This window comes from Lupinus angustifolius, chromosome LG04, assembly GCF_001865875.1.
Source record: "Lupinus angustifolius cultivar Tanjil chromosome LG04, LupAngTanjil_v1.0, whole genome shotgun sequence".
Classification (NCBI taxonomy): Eukaryota; Viridiplantae; Streptophyta; class Magnoliopsida; order Fabales; family Fabaceae; genus Lupinus; species Lupinus angustifolius.
In genome coordinates, this window is record NC_032012.1 from 15,779,597 (window position 1) to 15,789,208 (window position 9,612).

The window sequence follows — 9,612 nt, forward strand, 5'->3', positions numbered from 1 at the left end:
CGCCTATATATCTTCCAACTTCTGGTATCTCGTTCAAGCAAGAGATTCTCGCTTGAGCGAGAGAGATAACAATTTTCCATCATGAACAACTTGCTTGGGCGAGGGCTAGGTAGAGAATCAACACTTTTCCACCTTCATTTGTCGCTTGAGCGACAGTCCCTCACTTGGGCGAGGGACTTCCTTCTTGCTTGGGGGAAGATGTGGCTCAAGCGAGGGGTGCAGTGTTCAGAAACTCCAAACTTCTTTTTTTATCATCTTTTTCATACTTTTTATTCTGCAATTGACATAAACATATGTAAATTTCTAAACAAGACAAAATTAGACTAAGTTGTTAGGAGTTGTACACAATTTGTATCCTTACTACACACTAAGTGCCCAAAATTTATATTCATTTCACTCACAAATTTGCACTTAACAATGATTGGACTTGCTAAAGTAAGGCACATCAAGGAGTGACAATGGTTGAAAGTTTAATAACCTTGCTTTCTTTAAGAATAATGGAATCATGCACGTATCATCCTGTGTTAAGACCCTTCAACAAAACTCTATTGTTAAGAGGAAGCACATGCACCTATTGAATGTTGTCAGGACCATATTGTTCCATCAACTTTACCCAAGCTCTTCTGGTCCTATGTAGTACAAAATTGGACCATAATTCCCCTTTTAAACTCATTTATGGTGACCTACCTAACATGCTAAAAACAAAAGTGTTTGGTTGTCAATGCTTTGCTTCCACACTAGCTAACCATGGAACCAAACTAGATCCCAGGGCCAAGAAATGTGTCTTTCTTGGCCACAGGACATGAACAAAAGGGTATGTTGTTTTTGACCTTAGAAATAGGGAAATTTTCATCTCAAGACATGTTATTTTTATGAATACTTATTCTCTTATAGAAAGGAAGCTAATCATGACACCAATAAGGAATGTGAGTCACCCAATTACATCTTCTTAGATGAAGTATACCACACAATTCCTACCAGCCAACAAACTAGGACAACTAGCACCAACCATGAACAAGCCATAGAGACAAGCCCTTTAATGACATATACTCCTTAACATTGTGAAGAGGTAAATTTTTTATCTAGAGCAACTAAATGGTTTACTATGTGTGTGAATCGCTTTTGCATGCCGCCTATAGATTCACTTGGCAACATATGAAAAAGATCGTACTCATGTGTCAGGGCATTCATCCTGGCACGCTTGACATCGCTAGCGCCTTCGTGAGTCACTTGTAAAGTGTCCAACATTTCTTTGGCACTTTGACACTGCAAAACCCGAAGGAATTCATCATATGATATGATCGATGTCATATTGTTTTTAGCATGTAGGTTGTATTGAACCTTTTTACATTCATCAACAGTCCATAAACTCTTTGGCTTCTCTTTTGATTCATCGTCCATTAAATGCATTGGGAAGAAAGGCCCGTTGACTACGGTTTCCCAAATATCTGAGTCAATGGCTTCGATGAATATCTTCATCCGGACTTTCCAGCAGGCATATCCCTCGCCACTGAATACGGGAGGGCGGTTAATGGATGCGCTATCACCACCAAAGGAGTTGGTGGAACCCATTTGTTATCCCTTAAGGATCACGCGTATGCGGTTGAGCTTGCACGACGTACTAGCTCTGATACCACTTGTTAGGTATTAGTGGATAAAACACACCTAGAAGGGGAGGGGTTGAGTAGGCTTCGCGGTTGAGTAGGCTTCGCGGTTACCAATTAACGCTTTTTGCACCGAAGCCCTATTCCGGAAAAAGCCTCAGTTAATCGATTAACACTCTATCTTAATCGATTAACTCACAGAAAACAACAAGTTGAGGAATGGCTTATTGCACAACCATTCACCGATAATCAGATACAGATAAAGCAAATATACTTGAACAAAATTAAACTCAATATAGCAAATTTATAGTATCCAAATTATCAGCTAAAATTAGGCAATATTACAACTTGAAACGTAAAGAGATTAAGGATAGAAAAAGCCTGCAACAAGGAGTTTTATCCTGGTTGGTTTGCGGGTCCACTTGAAAACTACATCCAGGCCTCCCCTTCTGATCTCAGGAGATTTTATTCACTAATATTGAAACAAATGTATTGTTACATGCACACTTCCAATACATAAATTTAGATGCTCCCTTCTTGAATCCAAGAACCCACTTTCTTGGTTTGACTCACCTAATCGCCTAAGAAAACATTTCTTATGATCTAGCCTCAACCAAGAAAATGTTCTAAACTTAAGACCTCTAAGTCTTGGTGAAGACTCACCGAGTCTCTTAGATGATAAGACACCAAGATACGACTTCCCTTATTACAACACAAAAAATAGTACAAAAAACATAGTATTATCAAGCACAATGTAGCTCAAAATATCACAATTGAAACTCAGCTAAAAACCATATACAAGACTCACAAGTAAACATGAATATGTATGAGTTAATTGATGTGCAAAAACAGAGAATTTCTATCCTAGAATTCTTCTAAAGAAATGCAATAATCATGCAAGAAAAGATAGCAAAGGTTAACACATTAATCACATACAATTAGATCACAATTAAATCCTAAACATGATACTATCTCTCACTATCTCACAATGCATTTCTCTCTTCCTAAATGACACAAATGAGCACGAAAAATATGCAACTAGCAATTCTAAAAATGAATGATATGATGTGTGGTGCAAGAGCTAAAATCACAGTTTATATAGAAAACCTTTCTAAGACCCAATTAATCGATTAAGTGCCATTTTAATCAATTAACAGGTTGTTGAGAATAACTGTTTTCATGTTTTCCGTTATCTGTTAAAACTGAATTCATGTTAATTGATTAACACCTTCCTTAATCAATTAACTAACATATTTTTCCGCTAAATGATTAAATGGTAAACTACCTATATGTTATGCTTATCAACTATACATGTTTTACCAATATATTATGCCTAAGATGCACAAATAACATGTAGATGGCATGTCTCATGTAAATGATTTGATTATTTTTAAGATTTGTGAGAATTGCACCTAGGTTTACCTAACCTAGACTCAATATCTAAGACACACATCTAAGACTCTAAAAATGACTCTTGTAAGAACCTAGTCTAGATATGAGATCCTTGAGTCCATGGCATGTTGATTTGTTGAGTCATCTTCAAGCTTTGAATAAATCCTTGTCTTCATCAAAACATATGCAAGCTAATAGTGCAACACTTTGACAATTTGCACTTTCAATCTCCCTTTTTTGATGATGACAAACTCCACACCAAATCTTGTTTTGATGCATAGCTTGATGATGGTTATAGAATGCGTGGTTGTTAATTTCAAAGTTAAAGCCCATAGCTGGACAATAGAAGCTGAATATTATTTACAACCTGCAAATTCACATCAAACAACAAAGAAACCTTTATCCCTCTTTTGACATTATCAAAAAGATAAATGAATCAATCTCGTCAAAAGTAAGAAGAGTTATATAATGAAATCAAAACTATAATCAATCAATTAAATTTGGGAGTTCAATTAATTAACCAGTTGAAGGAAGCTTGAACAAGTGCACATGTTTATACGCATTTAATCGATTAAGAGTATAGGTTAATCGATTAAATTGACAAAATACAATAAATGAATAGGTTTAATGGCATGAAAGGTTATACAATGACTAATTGAGCATAGAATGATCAAACATTATTATCACATCATGTATACATCAAGCTCAATCAAACAGAATAGATGCAGATAACCAATCATGGTCAAGTACCGTTAAACATAAATCATGCTATATATGACATAGATATGCATATGATATAAGCTATATAATACAAAACCAGTAACGATTAAAGTTCAATCATGCATACCAAGTGATAAATGTTCATAAAAAAGTAGATAGAAATGATTACAACCCAATAAAAGGAAAGATAAACATGTCTCAAGAGTACAAAATACTTGAAATTAGCCAATAAAAGAACTAAACCAAAGGCAACCTAGGGTCTAAGGTCTTCTAATCTAAGGATACGGAGGAAGGTCTCTGCAATCAAGAACTGTCAGACTACTATGTCCATGAATGAGGACTCCCAACTTCTCAAATTCTGAACAAAACCTATCATTCTGTGCTTCAACGGTGTTTTTAACAAAGCTCCTCATTGACTGATAGTGGTTATCAATGTTGGCGACCTAACGCTCCTCAGATTGCTCCAAGTCTGTATGGTAAGAATCCTTTAAGGACTGAAAATGTAGATCCATTATATTATTCAGCCTTTGCTCCATTGAATTCAACTGAGCTAATCTAAGGGTGGTACCTGCGGTGCGTTTCTATCCGACTTCCCCTGAGTTCCTGCATTATGCTGATCCGTTCCTGCCTGATCCTCTTCTCCAGATAAGTCCAAATCCATAATAGTGTTGTAATCTTCTTGGTATTGTCAAGTATTACCATACTTGTAAATACCCATCTTGTGGATCAAACTTTTACCAACTAGGTGATCTTTATCAGAAGACTCCATGATGATGGTATCAGACACATCAATATGCAGATAATCAATGATCCTCAAAATGAATATACTATACGGAAGAAGCTTGGATTGTGATGTTGACACACTATACATGATCTTAAGAATCTCCCCAGGCCAATTAATCATAATATTTTCCTTAACAACATATATAAACCTTAAATCATTCAAAGTGGATTGTGTATGATTTGTGTTTCTCTGAACTAAGATGTACGCTATCAGATAATGCAATAGTCTATTTTCCACAGATAATGACCCATCTTTTGTTAATTCTCCTTGGATATACAAATGCGGACCTCTCAAGCAAGACTTGTAAACCTCAGCAGCATTGAATGAATTATTGACCCTGTCACAATTACCAATACTAGCACCATTGGTGGACAAACCTCCCACATTTATGAAAATATCCTCACTCAGCTCAAACAACTTTCCAGAAATCATAGACCAATGCTTGCCATCATTGTATCTAAAGTTGGCGTAAAATTCTCTAACCAAAGCAGGATAAATATTCCCCTCAATATCTAAGACACACATCTAAGACTCTAAAAATGACTCTTGTAAGAACCTAGTCTAGATATGAAATTCTTGAGTCCATGACATGTTGATTTGTTGAGTCATCTTCAAACTTTCAATAAATTCTTGTCTTCATCAAAACATAGACAATCTAATAGTGCAACACTTTGACACTTTGCACTTTAAGCTCACCATACCAGTCCTAGAAAATCTAACAGGCTTAACATAGGGTTGTAATGAGGTCTGGCTACAAAGAAACTTGGTTTTTCTAGGATACAAAGGAGGAGATTGACCATTAGTGCATATTCATGTTTCCCTCACTTATTTACTTTGAATTTCACTCCCAAATTTTTTATATCACATCCTCATTTATACTACTAACCATTCCGATTCTCCTTCCTCAATTGACTCTTTCTTTTGAGTCTTCACTTTCTTTTTGGCATGATTTATTTTTTTGATTTGATTTTCTTTCATTTCCTCATGCTTATCAATCAAACATAAGTGAAGAAGGAGAATGTTTTTCTTCGGTTTTGCTTTCCAACTTAGATACATCATTCGCAATTTCATTGTCCAATATAACAAAAACCATATGCACTGATAATCATTCTCCCTAGGTATGGAGGTTGATGTATTTTAATTTGGCTTGGGTGCATGATTTTCGAACAAAAAATTACAACTCAAAGGGGCTACAAAAATTGGATTCATAATTCAAACGGGTTGACTTTCTGGCTATAGCTTATCTATCCTAGACTAGGCCTTAGTCATATCCATATTATTACATGCTTAATGGCAACCAAAAATCAGGCAAAGCTAACTGATGAAATCCAGCAAAGACACTCATCCATGTTTGGTTGCACTCTTTCTCAACAGGTTTTAGGCCTTATTCCTTTGATCAAATTGATCATTATTCAACCTATTCAAAATGTGTCTGAATCAACATTCACATCCTGAAAACAGTTGAACTCAGAACCCTAATCATTTTCAATCACATGTTTTTCTTTTTTTTTTTTCATTTTGTTTTTAACATGATGACACAATTGGATTTAACATGATAACCAGATACAACTTTGAACTTAAACATGGTTTCTGAACTTGCTACAAACAAGACTAACACACATTACTTCTAACCTACAACCTAAACATTCAACTACAACTTGGAATTAAAGTACATAAATTAAACAGAGAAACCTGACACTTCAGTTATAACATCTCTTCCTTTTCCTCTTCAACATTATCTTCTTCTCCAGCAGCACCAACACCAGATGGTTCAGCAGAACTAGATGCACCTACCTCCCATGGGAATGTAGGCCTGGCCCCAGGCCATGCAAAACTATTGGTAAACTCTTCAAGGCTCATCCAGAATTGGTTGCCTGAACAATAAAACTGGTTGGCTGCGTACAAACCCTGTCGTTGGTGCATCTGCCTTTGCATCAGCATACCATTCTAGAGCTCTACATGCTCCATGTGAAGTGTAAGCCGATCAAGTTTCTGCTCTAGTGTGAAGGTTTGCTGCTGATGATGGGGTGGCTGTTGGTGTGGGGATGAGTGTGTCTGACCCTGATTCTGCCTTGTAGCTGCTTCCTCTTTGCAGTTTTGCTGGATGTACTGTATAGTAATTGACAGCTTAATCTTCTCAGTCAAGTTGACCCTGACTCCCTGTTGAGCACACAATGTAGTGATCAATGAAGGGAAACTCATGGTACCCTTCTTGCCCCCTTTGCATTAGTTTTGTAGAACTCAGTGGCAATGATTTCAACAACATCAATCTTCTTGCCCTTCAGAATACTGAAAAAATGAGGTGACAATCACTCAAGAGCACGGAAGACACATGACTATTTGGAATGACATTGTATAGAAGAACGATCATCCAGATCTGTGCCAGAGTAGTCATGTGGTTCCTCTATATTCGCAGTGGTATCCCATCACTGTTTGTGTTGTATGACCTCCCCGGGATGCATAGAAGTGTAGTCGTGGTGTCATTTTGAAACCCTTCATTGTAGTCCAATAGTGTGCCGTGATAATCATTCGCCTCAGTCCGGCTGTCATAGGGGCTATTTAACAGGACATTGATAGAATCAATGTCATACTTGATTGTTGTTCCTCAAACCCAATATTTATGTGCAAATTCTTCCCCACCCTCCTCCAACGGGTAGGCGTTAGCATAAAATTCTCTGACAACCTCAATGACCAATTTATCATTTGGATATGCTAAAGTCTACCACCCTAGTTCACCCAGCGGGCCATTAAACTCCGGGTACTCATTTGGTTGTAGCTGGACCTGTCGCTCTGCTACAAACATCTAGTGGAGGAGGATCAAAAACCTCTCATCCCTTTGCTTGGAGGTGAACTTCAGTCAGTCAAAGGATGGAGCTGTAGTGGATCCACCCTTTGATTTCTTGTGAGAAGGGGGATCTTTTTGTGCCACTGTCTTCCTTCTACTATAATGAGCAGATAAAATCCAACACATCAGTGACAAGATACAACACATGCATTTTAATCCTAGAAATCTTGGGACATGACGTTGACTTTCACTCAGTCCCATACCACACCACTATACTTTATTCAACTCAAGAACACATGAGTGTACCAATTTCATTGATTTTCAAACTTGAACTTAGAACCCTAGGTTCCATTTTGGTACACTCATGGTATTTCAACAACAACTCACATAATGAATGTAAAGCATGATAACAATGTGTTCTAACCCCTAATAAAACCTAAATGTGCCTAAATCACAAATGAGTATGACATTTACCATAGGAAAAGAGGGTGAACACAACCATAGTGAGTGAAGTGAAGTGAGAGGATCTAGAGTGTACTTATATGATGAATGATGAAGCTTGAGTGAGTGTGTGAAAGATGAAGTTGATTTGGAGTGCTTGGGGGAAATTTTCGTCTCCTTATCTTTTGAATTTGAAAGGGGGAATGAAGGACTTGAACCCTAATACCCCATTTTTAAAACTGAGCTCGTGCCCTCTCGCTTGAGCGATAGAATCAGAATTTTTGGACCTGATACCCTTGCTTGAGCGAGACAGAGACAATGAGTCAAGGTCTTCCTCTTGATATCTTTGCCTAGGCAAGGATCCCTCGCTTGAGCGAGGATCATATAGAGAATGGCCCTTGAATTGTCGCTCAAGTGAGACTCTGTCTCTTGGGCGAGAGCCTTAGGATCAATTTTGTTTTTTTACACAACATAAAATACATCTAGAAAGCAGTAAAATTGGATTGCCTTCTAGGTAGTGTTTGTTTAACATCATTAGCTTGACACCTGTTCTTTTAAGCACTTGACAAGTTTATGATTGTGGTGAGCTGCTCGACGTCACCAGCCAAGTAAGGTTTGAATCTTTGGCCATTGACTATCTAGCTTCTCTGAGATGCTGCATCTTTTAGCTCAATCGCCTCATGCGATTTGACTTCCTTAACTAGGAAAGGTCCATACCATTTTGACTTGAGTTTTCCCGGAAATAGTTTCATCTGGGAGTTAAACAACAGCACACTTTGACCTGGTCAAAAATATTTTCTTCATATCTTCCGACCGTGGTACATTTTTGCAACTGTAGCTTTCTTTTCTCACCAGCTGCCTTCTGATCCATATTGAAGAATGTCAATGCCCAGTATGCTTTATGCTCAAGCTCCACCGGGAGATGACATGCCTTTCCATAAACCAGTTGATAAGGAGATAGACCAATGGGTTCCTTGAATGTTATTCTATAAGCCCATAGTGCATCATCTATTTGGAGAGACCAATCCTTTCTTGAGGTTGAGACAATCTTCTCAAGGATTCTTTTGATCTCTCTGTTGGATACCTCTGTTTGTCCATTTCTCAAGATTTCACCTTGTGTCAGACTCCATAATGTTGAAGGACCTTCTCAAGTTGTGAATTACAGAAGTGTGATCCTCCATCACTAATAAGAACCTGATGTGTGCCAAACCGACTGACTATATTTCTCTTCAAGAATTTCACTACGGTTTTGGCATCATCCCTTGGTGTAGCTATAGCTTCAATCCACTTGGACACATAATCCACCGCCACAAGTATGTATAAATGTGAGTGCATGGTGGAAATGGTCCCATGAAGTCCATTCCCCAACAATCAAAAACCTAAATCTCTTGAATAATGGACATCAGCATTTCATTTCTCTTAGAGATTCGCTTGATCTCTAACAATTATCACATTGTTGAGCAAAGTGGTGTGCATCCTTAAACACTATAGGCCAATAGAAACCAAATTGGAGGACTTTGGCAACTGTCTTCTCTCCATTGAAGTGTCCTCTATATAATAAACTGTGACAATGCCATAAGATACTTTTGGCTTCTACTGATGAAACACACCACCTTAACAATCCATCAGACCCAATCTTGAAAAGATGCGGATCATCCCAAATATACTAACGAGAGTCTCTTAAGAATTTCTTCTTTTGATGTCAGTTGAAATCATCAAGGATCACCCCTACAGCTTTGAAATTGGCCATATCAGCAAACCATGACCTTTCTTGAATTATGAGAAGTTTCTCATCTGGAAACTCCTCCCCCATTTCAGCTTCTCTTACTGTCACCTCTTGATTAACCAACCTTGATAAGTGATCTGCCACACAATTCTCTCTCCCT